A 14,095-nucleotide genomic window follows, 5' to 3' on the forward strand; every position below is an offset into this window, starting at 1 on the left:
AAAAAGGGTGACATGACTGTCATCATAAATGAAAAAGATGAGCTTATTCCTACGGACTGTAACTGGATGGCGTGTCTGTATTGATTATAGAAAATTAAATGACGCCACCAGAAAATATCACTTTCCCTTACCTTTCATTGATCAAATGTTGGAAAGGTTAGCTGGGAATAGTTACTATTGTTTACTTGACGGTTTCTCTGGATACTTTCAAATTCCAATCGCACCCGAGGACCAAGAGAAAACCACATTCACGTGCCCTTATGGTACTTTTGCTTACAAATGCATTCCATTTGGACTTTGCAACGCCCCCTGCAACCTTTCAAAGGTGCATGATGGCGATTTTTCACGACATGATAGAAGAATGCAGGGAAGTTTTTCATAGATGACTTTTCATTCTTCGGTGATACTTTTGAAATATGTCTAGTTAATCTTGAACTAATGCTTATTAGATACGAGCAATCAAATCTAGTACTTAATTAGGAGAAATGTCATTTCATGGTTAAAGAAGACATCGTTCTTGGTCATAAAATTTCAAAGGAAGGAATTGAAGTGGATAGAGCTAAAGTAGATGTAATTGCTAAACTTCCACATCCCTTCAATGTTAGAGGAGTTAGGAGTTTTCTAGGGCATGCCGGTTTTTACCGACGTTTTATAAAAGATTTTTCTAAAATTACCACTCCGATGAATAAACTCCTAGAAAAAGATGCTCCATTCATCTTTTTAGATGAATGCATCAAATATTTTAATATTCTTAAAGAAAAACTCACTAATGCGCCGATCATGATAACTCCAAATTGGAATCTACCATTTGAACTCATGTGCGATGCAAGTGATTTTGCAATGGGAGCCGTTTTAGGACAAAGGATTGAAAAATAATTTCAACCTATTTATTACGCTAGTAAGATGTTACAAGGAGCACAAACGAATTACACAACTACTGAAAAAGAACACCTTGCTATTGTCTTTGCTTTTGACAAATTTCATTCATATCTCGTTCTAGCTAAAACGGTGGTCTATACTGATCATTCTGCTCTTAGATACCTATTTTCAAAACAAGATGCCAAACCACGATTAATCCGTTGGATCTTACTCTTACAAGAGTTCGATATTGAAATTCGAGACCAAAAGGGAGCAGAAAATCTCGCCGCTGACCATCTTTCTCGTCTTGAAAATCCCGAATTGGAAGTTCTAAATGAATCAGCCATACAAGACAACTTTCCTGATGAATATCTATTGAAGATCGATTATAATGAAATTCCATGGTTTGCAGACTATGCAAACTACTTAGTATGTGGATTCCTTGAAAAAGGGTTGTCGTACCAAAAACGAAAGAAATTCTTTAGTGATATAAAACACTATTTTTGAGAAGATCCACATTTATTCAAAAGTTGTCCCGATGGAATAATACGCCGATACGTATTTAGAGATGAAGCTAGTCAAATCTTAAACCATTGTCACACAGGACCAACAGGAGGGCATTATGGGCCTCAACTTACAGCAAGAAAAGTCTACGATGCTGGATTTTATTGGCCTACAATTTTCAAAGACGCACATCTTCTTTGTAAATCCTGTGATGCTTGTCAAAGGACCGGAAAAATAAGTCAACGTGATGAAATGCCACAAAATGTCATTCAAGTATGTGAAGTTTTTGACGTTTGGGGTATTAACTTTATGGGTCCATTTCTAAAATCTCATAATAATCTCTACATTCTCGTTGCCATTGATTATGTATCTAAATGGGCGGAAGCACAAGCTCTCCTAACTAATGATGCACGAGTTATAGTCAACTTCTTAAAACGTCTTTTTGCAAGGTTCAGAACACCGAAAGCTTTAATAAGTGATCGGGGTACTCATTTTTGTAATAATCAACTTGAGAAAGTTCTCAAAAGATATGGAGTAACTCATAAAATCTCCACCGCTTATCATCCACAAACAAGTGGACAAGTTGAAAATACCAATCGAGCTTTAAAACGTATTCTAGAGAAAACCGTAGGATCAAATCCGAAGGAATGGTCCATGAAATTGGAGGATGCACTCTGGGCTTTTAGAACAGCCTACAAAACTCCAATTGGAACCACACCTTTTAAACTCGTTTACGAAAAAGTATGTCACCTTCCAGTAGAAATTGAGCACAAAGCATTTTGGGCTTTAAAGACATGTAATCTTGATTTGCATGAAGCCGGACGTTTACGGTTAAGTCAACTAAATGAATTAGAAGAATTAAGACATGATGCATATGAAAATTCCTTAATCTATAAGGAAATAACGAATAAATGGCATGATAAAAGAATCAGAAGTTCAAAAGAATTTAAGGAAGAAGACAGAGTCCTTATTTTTAATTCAAGATTCAAGCTATTTCCTGGAAAATTGAAATCAAGATGGTCTGGACCATTTATAGTCAAAAGAGTTTTCCCATATGGAACAATAGAATTGATAAATTCAAATGGGATTGAACTTAAAGTTAATGGTCACAGAGTTAAACATTACATACATGATCCGATGAAAATTGACAATGAAGTTAATCATAATTTCACCACCCAAGAAAAACCTCAGAATGAAAACATAAATATGTTGTCAACGACATATGAAAAACCAAAATTGGAAGACGGGGAGGCTTCAAATTGGAGTGATGAAGAAGAATTTCTATATAAACCTCCCATTCCAAGAAACAAAGAAAAATGTGAACAAGAAGTTCAAGTAGAAGTGAAAGAACCAAGATAAGATCACCCAGAAAAGGTTAACAAACCAACTCTACTTACTAAAGTAGGAGACCCATGTGAATTTATCATTTCTTGCTTGCTTAATGATGGTGCTATGTATAATGGGCTTGCAGATTTAGGAGCGAGTGCTAATATTATGCCTCTTTCCTTATACAAAAGATTAGGTGTAGGTAAATTAAGACCAACCAGAATAGGTGTTCAATTATTTGATCAAACCATTAAACACCCAGTTGAAATAGCCAATAATTTACTTGTTAAAGTGGGAAGTTTGACCTTTGTTGCAAACTTCATAGTTATTAATATGGAGGAAGACCTTGATATTCCTCTAATTTTTGGTCGCCCATTTTTAGCAACCACTGAAGCATTCTTTGATGTAAGAGAAGGTAGAATGACACTTATGGATGGTGATAAATCAGTCACCTTTATGAATCGAAAGTTTCAATCTTCACCAACCAAAACTGTTGAACCAATAAAAACGCCTAAGTTTGGGGAAGATGAAGAAACACCCAATGATGACCTGATAACAAAGAACCCCGTTATTGATACGCAATTAGATGAACCCGTTTTTAACAGTTCAACGAAGAAACTTTATAAACGGATTCAAGATGCTAGGATTAAGGGGAACTTTAAGTTATGTAACCGATTAGTATCCAATTTGTCACCTAAAGAAAAGGCGATGTTAATTGAATTTGTGAATGTTACAGAGGAAATCAACAAATGGCTTGAAGCAAAAGTCAGAGATATGAAAGTTGTTGATGTTCCAATTGAAATTAATAATGAAGTTAATCACAAGTTCGACACCACAGCTAGCTAAGTGTGGGGAGATTCAAATGTTTTAAAGGATAATATAATGCTGTCTAGGGTTAGATTTTCTGTTTTCGTGTAGTTCTCGAGAATGGAATCTGAATGGTCTTTCCCTAGCAGACCCTAAAGAACTAGTCTTCTCCCTCCATTCTGAATTTTTGTGTTTTTAGGTTTTACGAGATGAAGAATTCCTTTGATTTGAACCATGGTCTACTACTACACGCTATGATTACTAAACATAATAATAACATTTTCCCGAGTGAACTGGTATCATTCATAAGAGGCAAAATGGACGAAGTGAGGAAAGAACTCAGGAAAGATCATCATAAGACACATTTTGGTAAAGGAAAGTCAAAATCCGCAATAAAAAAAAAGAGCACGACACCTTGAAAGATGACATAAATGCGGAAAATGGTCACACGAAGGGAAATGTTCGAACAATCAAACATATTCCAATACCGAGTTCGTTACTCTATGCAGAGAAGGACCATTCATATGTTTAGAAGAAAAGTTATTGAAAAATCGAGGTTACGCTTATGTAGCTATGGAAAACCAAATTGAACGACTCTCCTATGAGTCGGCTAAAGCAGGTCTCTGAGAATTCTATCTCACAGGTAAGTATGTACAGTTTTTATTTTTATTTATTGCTTTTAACCTTTTGATAATAAACGCTGAATCGTTCACTATAAAGTATTAAATTGATATTCAATAAAATTAGGTATGCGAAACCGAAATTATTGATATCATACAAAAATTTAATTCATCACTGCGAAATTTACCGTTTATTCATAAGGTATAAATATCTTTAATCAATCAATCCAAAATATTTCAGAAATTCGTCAGGAGTAAAACTAGGTAATATAGCCGAAATTACTTTACCCAAAAGAGGGACGTATATTTTTGTTAATATTTGATTGATTAAAGTGGGATAAAAGACCAAAAAAAAAATTATTTTTATTTTTACCTTATTTTTAAAAAATTAATATACAACTATATTATTTTCAAATCTAAGATTGTAAAAATATTAATATTTATATGAAATTTTATTTTATGAATTTTAAATTTAAGTTTGGTGTGAATTTAAAAACAAAAATTTACTTTATTTCATTAAGTTAAAAATTTGATATTTAAAATTCGTCGTGAGTTGAAGACTAGGTCGTTGAACCGAAATTGCTTTACCCGAGGGCGGGACGAGAAATTTTATTATCATTATTTTTAATTTTATTGATCTAAAGTATGCCAAAAACATTTAAAAAAACCCAAAAATCTTTGCTTTTAAAACAATGCTTCAAAATGACAAAGTTTAAAATTTAGTCGAGGGACGAACTAGGTCAACGTACCGAAACGACCTCAATCTAAAAAAAGAAACAAAATTTTAAAAATAAATTAATTAATTGTTTTACAAGATAAAGATTTTTATATAAAAAAAAAAATTACACCCCATGCAATCGCATGGGGTTTGCACTGGGAACCCATGCGATCGCATGGGAACCCTGGATTGGTCAGATTTATGAAAATCCATCGATCTGCTTCTGTCTCCTCACAATACAAACACAAATACACGAACACACTCCAAAACCCTCTCATATTTCACCATTTTTTCATCAAAATTCACCAAATTTCTTGCTATAATTCGCTCTAATCATGCGTTTGTTCAGAAGTTTTTCAAAGAAGGTAACAGTTCCACCCCTAAAACTCTTTAAATTCGAATTATAGTGTTCTTGAGCAATTTTTTTACCTAATTAAATTTTGATGATTTCTAGTGCAATTAGAGTTAAATTATTCGTATATTATGCTCGTATAACCTAGATTTATGCTAATTGTCATGATTTGAAGCCTTAAACTTCAAAAAATTTAGAAATCTAGGGTTTGTGTTCTTGAGCAATTTGGGGCTTTTTGATATAAACAGGTTATGGCCAATTTTTGTTATGAATTATTGCTAAATTAAGTAATGTAACATGTTTAGGTAGCTAAATGATCAAAACTTTAATCCTAAACATGATTTTAGAGCATTAAAGTGGACTTTTTAAGTCTAAAATTCATGAACTTGATTATTTTGATATGAATGCCATTTGAAACTTGTTTAATTGCTAGTGATGGTTATTTAAACATGTTATTTGAGTTGAATGCTTATGAACTTTGTATGCATTTTCATATATGCTTATTTGAAAAATTGTAGAATTGATAAAAATATGAAAATGAGTATAAGTTTAATATGGATTAAACATGTTATTGTAATTGTTTTAAATTGTTATTTTGCTAACACTAATGCATATTTGGATGCACAAATTTTGTGTTTAATGTGTTTTACAGAGAAATACATATACGGACGGTGCATCATCGTCTAGACAACCTGAACAAGAACCTGATCAAGAACCGCAACCGGAACCACAACCTGAACAACAACAACATTATGATCAACACGTGCCATACTATGAACCAGAACCACAATTTTTTATTGCCTACATAGTATTTCCCATTCACCATGTAATAGAACACTCAAGAATTCATGAATAGGAGTTACATCCCAATCTAAGATTTGATAGAAGCTGGAGAGATTACCCAACGTACCAACGTAACAAATTTAAGTTTTGCACCAAAAATGTGGAAATACCAAGGGTAATAGATTGGGTGCCTTTGGAAAGGGTCAACCTGGCTAACTCAGTTAGGCTATTACTAATCCAAAGGTATGTCAACTCTTCTTTTCCTGATTAGGAACGTTTATTTACCACTCGTAGGCCTGTATATAAGGAGTGGTGTGTTGAGCTAATGAGTGCTATAGCCTTAAATAATGATGTAGATAGGTTAGACGATAAGACTTTTCTTAGATTTTTACTTGGAGGTAGGATGTACAGGATGTCTATGATAGACATGGCTAGAGCTTTACAGATTTACACCCCCACTGAATTATTATCACCTGATTGTACAGCTTTAATTTATCAAGGTGAGAGGGTAGATAGAGATTTTGACGCTAACGCCATATGGAGGCGTATGTAAAATTTTAATGTTTTTACACGGGGAGGAAGACACTCCTATTTAGATATTAATAAAGCAGAGCTTCGCATAATTCATAGATTTTTAGCAAACTCGATTACACAAAGAGGTCGAAACAAGGAGAAAGTGACCCTAAACGATTTATTCTACCTTAAGTACATTCGAGACACAAGAGGCTTTGTTAATATCCCCTACTGTGTTGGGTTTTAATTGTCCAAAGTTGTGGAAGGGATACAGGACGGGGGAATAATAGGAGGAGGCATTTTTGTTACTCTAATTGGAGAGTATTTAGGTGTAGATAGGGAACACGGGGGTCCAATGATGGTGGTTGAGGAACAAACCAATACTATAGGTTTGCAGGTTTATCAAGGTGCAAAGGTACTAAAACGGAGGCACAATATGCCAATACCATATCAGGGCAACCATCCACAGGTAGAGAGGGGTTCGGATGAGGAGATGGAGGAAGCAGATGACATTAGAGATGTCATTAGGGATAGTTATACTGATGTCTTTCAGCATGTAGATAAGGTGGAAATGAATAACCAGGCTAGGCATCATCAGTATGAGCAGTGGAGACCCGCGGATGAGTATGAACAATCTAGGCGACACCAACACGATAGCTGGCAAGTTCATCAGCACTAAATCATGAGCCAGCTATCATATCAGGTACCACATAACTATATCCCGACTCGGCCTGCTTTTTATCCACCACATCAGCCCGACATACGACCACCCTTTGACCTGTACGACCCCAATCAAGCCTACCAGGACACCTATCACCAACCATGGAACCCGAGCGATAATATGAACTGGAATCCCTATCCAAATCAATAGTGTTCCATTGGTGATTTCTTACCTTTTATTATTTTTATCTATTTATGTTAAACATTTAACATTTTGATACTTTTATGTAATGTTTAACATTTTTATTATTTTGTACTAATATTTCATTTTTGTAATTTGAAAGTGGGATATTAAGTCCCATTTCAAAATACCATGCATGTTTGTATTTGTATTGTATGTATTTTATCTCATGTACGCAACAGGGTAAAACAGCGCATTTTCAAAGACTGTCATTAAGTTCAGCAAAAGCAACTAATTTTGACGACAAAATGCAAAATATATGTGAAATAACAACTACAGGAATGAACAAATGATGTGCACCATTTATCATTCAAACAAACAACAATATGTTTGGAAACTTTGGTAAAATTTAATCATTTTTCTACTCTAATCACCCTCAATAATTTAAATTGTTACTGATTTCTTGCAAATGAGGGCATTGCAAGATCTTAAGTGTGGGAAGGGATTAAATTCTTTCGGTTTTAAAATTTTGACTTATACACTTGGTTTAATAGCCACCGTTAAACTTTACTAGTAACGCAGTAGTTGTATTAGAATCTAGTGCTCTCTGATAATAAAGAACAGCCATAGTCTTATATACTGACTACCCACTTCTAGTAAAAATTTTAAAAATTTTCAACTAAATGAACTCAAAATCATGTTTATACATATTTATGAATGATAAAACTAGGTGTTAACACCGAAATTATTGTTACCTCGGAAAGGACATAAATTGAGAAACAACCCAAAATGCTTGAATTCATTTAAAATGGAATAGAAGAGAATAAAAAGGCAGAGAAAGAAAAATAAAAACCAAGTGTGGAAAAAATTTACCAAGTTATTTAGAACATATATCACATATTTTTGTACAAATAATTGAAGATACTTTTGTTTTGGATGATATTAATCAGTTTTACCTAGTTTATTGTAATATAAATAGAATTTAAATGGAAGTAAAGTCTTCCGAGAAAAAGACACGCGCTTCTTGATTTCGGTCAGGAAGTTGTCATCCAGACCAGTTGTAGAGTCTACGAAAACTCTTGAAAAGTTTTCTCGAAAATCAGCTGGAAATCTACGGACCTCGGCATCAAACAGGGTCGTCAAGTGGTCAGACTTATCCTAACCATGAGAGGATCTGTCTCGTACAATGGGGGGCACCGTGCAAATTATCTTATAAGACTAATAAATCAGATCCCCGGAAAGGATAATCTCCTTAAAGATTAAAAATCAACTTTTAAGCCTAATATTACTCAATCCTTGAGATTGACCTTAAAGATTGAGAATTCAAACTCATGGAATTCAATGATATCTAAACTCGAGCTTGAACGAGAAAATATTTTGATCAAATTACAAACCGATTTGTTTTCTGAAAACCCATTTTCAATGCGTTCATTACCATTGAATGTAAAATTCTAGGAATTCACCTGGAATTCTTTAGGTTGCCTGAACCAAATCAGGTGTCAACCATAAGAACGGTGGTTTCATAGCATGGTCGAAGACAGGACCTTGTGCTAGACCGAAAAAACTATAGGGTGATCTTTACTATTGCTCCTACAAAGGATAGTAATTGCATCCGACACGTTATAGACCATAATCAAAAGCATCTTGAAAGGACCCGTTCATATACATTATAAACGATTCACAATAGTTGATTACATCGCGAGGTATTTGACCTCTATATGATACATTTTACAAACATTGCATTCGTTTTTAAAAGATAAACTTTCTTTACAACGAAAGTTGACGGCATGCACACCATTTCATAATACATCCAACTATAATTGGCTTAATAATAATCTTAATGAACTCAATGACTCGAATGCAACGTCTTTCAAAATATGCCATGAATGAATCCAAGTAATATCCTTAAAATGAGCTAATGCACAGTGGAAGATTTCTTTAATACCTGAGAATAAACATGCTTTAAAGTGTCAACCAAAAGGTTGGTGAGTTCATAGGTTTATCATAACAATCATTTCAATATATTAATAGACCACAAGATTTCCGTTTATAAATATATGTACACTCGCAAGTGTATAAAAGTATTCTATAAGTTGTAGCCACCCGGTAACAAGCCTTAACGTTCATGTTTTACCCTCTGAAGTACACCAGATCAGGTGTGTTTAAAATAACCTCGAAGTACTAAAGCATCCCATAGTCAGGATGGGGTTTGTCAGACCCAATAGATCTATCTTTAGGATTCGCGCCTACCGTACATAGACAAGTAGTTTAATGTTACCAAGCTAAGGGTATATTTCTGGTTTAAACCCACATAGAATTAGTTTTAGTACTTGTGTCTATTTCGTAAAACATTTATAAATCAGCGCATGTATTCTCAGGCCAAAAATATATATAAAAAGGGAGCAAATGAAACTCACAATACTGTATTTCTTAGTAAAAATACATATAACGTCATTTAACAAGTGCAAGGTTGGTCTCGGATTCACGAACGTATCAATATTTAGATTCAATATTGCAGGAAAGTACGTAGACGCAACGGAGATGATAAACACTAGATTGACCTCACGAGCATACCCATGAACCATACTCATCACCTCCATAGTTATAACCCATAATTTCCTTAGCTTCGACTCATTCAAAAAAACTATTTTGAAATCACTCGGACACCACTCCGTCGTAATATTTTATGTATACTAATAATATCTTGAAATAATACAGAGCAAATATATATATATATTAAAGTGAATTATTAAAGTATGAATTATTAAAGTATGAATTATTAAAGTGAATTATTAAAGTATGAATGATTAAAGTGAATTATTAAAGTATGAATTATTAAAGTGAATTATTAAAGTATGAATTATTAAAGTGAATTATTAAAGTGAATTATTAAAGTATGAATTATTAAAGTGAATTATTAAAGTTAAAGTAAAGTTAAAGTAAAGTAAAGGTAAAGTTAAAGTATAGTAAAAGTATAAAAACTATGTATGTATAATACGCGTATAAATATATAATATTAATTTAAATCGTTATATATATTTAATGAAATAAAATATAAATATCGTTATATTTATTATACTGGTTAAGTAATGAGTTATCAAAAGTGATTCTAGATATTTATAAAAGTTATATACGTTTTAATAATAAAGTTCTTTTTAAACTGAAAACGTCTTTGTACGTTTGAAAATAGATTAATAGAATATTATAGAAACCAATTCTCCACTAACTTTTGTCTAACTTTCGTAAATGACACTTTTTGTTTTTATTTATAAATAGCTTTACAAATTATTCTGAATATCGTTAAGAGGAATAGATTTTCTCAAATCATAGTGGACCTCTCAACAGAGACTTGTAATCATAATTCAATGTTTCTGATAATTCAATCATTTAATATATATTTTTTTAATTTCGCCGAAAATCATATTAAAACAAATACGTTCGTATAAAGTATTATACGTTTAATACTTTATTAATATTCTCAAGTTATAATATATATATATATATATATAAATATACATATCTATTTATATATAACGGTTCGTGAATCGTCGGAATTTGGTCGAGGTTATAATGAATGTATGAACACAGTTTAAAATTCTTGAGATTTAACTTAACAAACTTTGCTTATCGTGTCGGAATAATATAAAGATTAAAGTTTAAATTTGGTCGGAAATTTCCGGGTCGTCACAGTACCTACCCGTTAAAGAAATTTCGTCCCCGAAATTTGATAGAGGTCGTCATGACTAACAATGAGAATGTTATTATAACGATTATAGAGTTTTATCATGTTCAAGAAGAATGGATACAATAATTCGATTACTTGAAGCGTGTGAGTGAAGTTATCGTAAATGAATGAAATAAGATAATAGTGATTCGTCGTATCTTTTGACGTCATCACGATTGATCTCCGAAAAGAAAATCTTTGTAATCTATATTGGATTTGATTATTCGGCGATTAAGGAAATTATGATCCTCTTCGAATTAATGCGATAATCCATTTTGATTTCTCTGTCGGATATTTCACTATAAATCCACCTCATTTGTTTTCTTACAACTCACACCTTCTCAACTCATATTTTAAAGTATTTGTCAATATGCTTCATCCAGTGCTGATTCTTGATATACTCCTCACTTTCATATCTATAGCTCTTCTTTTTCATCTGCCTCCAGAAGAATCTATTTACTTCTACTATACTCTTGGTTTTATAGTGTTTTTAGTTCTCCGGTGTCTTTATTTTGCTATATGCATTGATATATACGGTTTGTGATTTCTGGGTTGTTGTTGAGTTTTATATCTTCCCTTATATTTCAAAGTCCTTGCTTCTTCTATAATCATTATCATCCACAGTTAATGCTCTCTTCTATTTGCTATGATTTATACTCCCATTTCTAGTTCGGAGCTTTGTCCTTTCGTTTCTTCTTCTTGCGATTAAGCACCGCTTGTAATGGTCCAGAATTCGCAGATATAAATTTTGGAATGAACATTGTTAATGTTCTAGGAAGGAAATTGTAATGACACGATCTTGACTTGTCAAATTACCAGAACACCTCGGAAAAGGCCGAATCATCAAGAAATATTTTCTTGATATTTAGAGATCAAAGAGAATACAAGAGTTGTGTAACATAGCACATGATGACGTTATGATCTATGAATCATCATGTTCCATTTAGAAACTCAGCATGAATTACTGTAATATAATCACGTTGATCAAGTGTCATTATATTATACTAACTCATGCTTCAGCTCCCAACACTTCTTCAAGAATATTCCTATTTTAAACTCGAATGTTTCAGAATTTAGAAACTAAAATAGTTTCTTTTATGATATAATACAGATAGCGCGAAGAGGTAAATGATTTCAGATAAGAATAATTATAAAAATATCTTCAGAAGTATGGATGATATTTATAATGAAAGATACGATGATATCTTAGAATGTCTAATATCAGAGGATGATGAAGGATATTGTCCGCAGTGGTTTAGAGTCAGGAGCAAGGTATTCGTTAATGACTTTAGCAAGTACTGAATCATTTGGATTCTTTGAAGGCCGGTTCAGCCTTTGTGATTTGTCCACAGCCTCCTTCATACTTTGCTCAATCCGTTTTCCAGTTCCAAATCTTCTCTTTTTCTGAGCTTTGCCAATATACTATCCTTTATCATCCAACTTTTTACTGTTAAGGTCGTTTACAGTTTTTGCTGCTTCATCAGCATTTTTCAAAATTTCGAAAACTGGTTCGCAGTTTAGGGTGTTTTTCAGAAATTTCTCATTCAAAGAATGTAAGTCTTGGAGGTAGACGTTGTGTGTATATGTAATTGTTGATGTAGACATGCTGCGAGGTTTTAAAATACTGATTGCTGATTCTCAATAATTGGTATGGCAATTCTTGTTATAAGGTACGAATGAGTATATGATAGGGTTTTGATAATTATAATGATTTTTTTTTTTGGAAAGTCAAAGATCAGTGAAGTTGTTGGTAAGTTTATTGCTAATGTGGTGAATGTAAACAATTCCCCGGTAACGTTGGCGAAAGGGCAACGTATCTATCGAGGTTATAATAAGACTTTTTTGATTGAGAAGTCAAAGTTGACTTGCTGGAGCTGTGACAAAACTGTGTATTTTTAAACGGAAATGAAAAGTTATGTTAGCTAGTAAATGCCAAAGGGTCTAACACGGATACGTGTCGAACTATGACTTGGGTTTTGAGAGTTTTTCAGGTGTATAACTGTGGGTAACATGTGGTTGGATCATCATCTCGATTGTTCATTAGTTGAAGTGTCTTCAGGAATTTCGAAGGGTTTGAGCACATATTGTAATCGTTAATACATATGATGTTCTAACACAGTTTTGAAGTCAAAGTATAGCTTTGAAAGATATAGGAATCTAAGAGTGATGATACTGGTTATATTTCGAATTGAATTATGCGATTTCAAAATCAGAATATGTAATTGAATTTGAATGAGTATGATTGTTTTGATTTATATGAAAGAATGGATATTGTTGTGAAAGTAGGGAGTATAGTTGATGATTACTGAATCAGTTTCGAAAAATGTAATATATTAATTGTGAATTTATATATCTCTCGGGTATTACCTACCCGTTTAAAAAAATTTCACAATTAATATTTTGTACAACAGAATTTTATTACAGTCTTTATGAAAATATATATGTGCATATTTTCTTCAGATGTAACATAGATTTAATGATTTAATATTAAATTAAACTCATTTGATTTACGGTTGAAACTAGAACTGAATAATCCCTAAAGACTTTAGAAATTACATAACTTTTACGGAGTATTTATTCAATAAAATTGAAATTATGAATTAATACTTCGTTATTTATTGGTGTTTGTAACCCTTGCACCATATTCTCTAAAGCCACTACTCGAGCGCGAAGCGCGTTGACTTCTTCTATTACACCGGGGTGATTGTCGGTTCGGACGAGCGGATAAATAAAATCTAGAATTTGATGTAGTATATAATCATGACGAGAAACTCTGGAAATGAGAGAGAAAATGGTGTTTCGGACCGGTTCACCGGTAAGTGCTTCAGGTTCATCGCCAAGAGGGCAATGTGGTGGATGGAAGGGATCACCTTCTTCTTATCTCCAATTATTGAGGAGGCTACGAACCTATCCCCAATTCATCCAGAATAGATGATGGCTAATTGGTTGATCCATTCTGGTCACACTGCTTTCGGAGCTTGAGTGGGATTCCATATCGGAATTCGAGGGACTTGAACTAATGACGAATTCCATTTCGTTCGATTGAATA

Source organism: Rutidosis leptorrhynchoides, chromosome 10 (genome assembly GCF_046630445.1).
Source record: "Rutidosis leptorrhynchoides isolate AG116_Rl617_1_P2 chromosome 10, CSIRO_AGI_Rlap_v1, whole genome shotgun sequence".
NCBI lineage: Eukaryota > Viridiplantae > Streptophyta > Magnoliopsida > Asterales > Asteraceae > Rutidosis > Rutidosis leptorrhynchoides.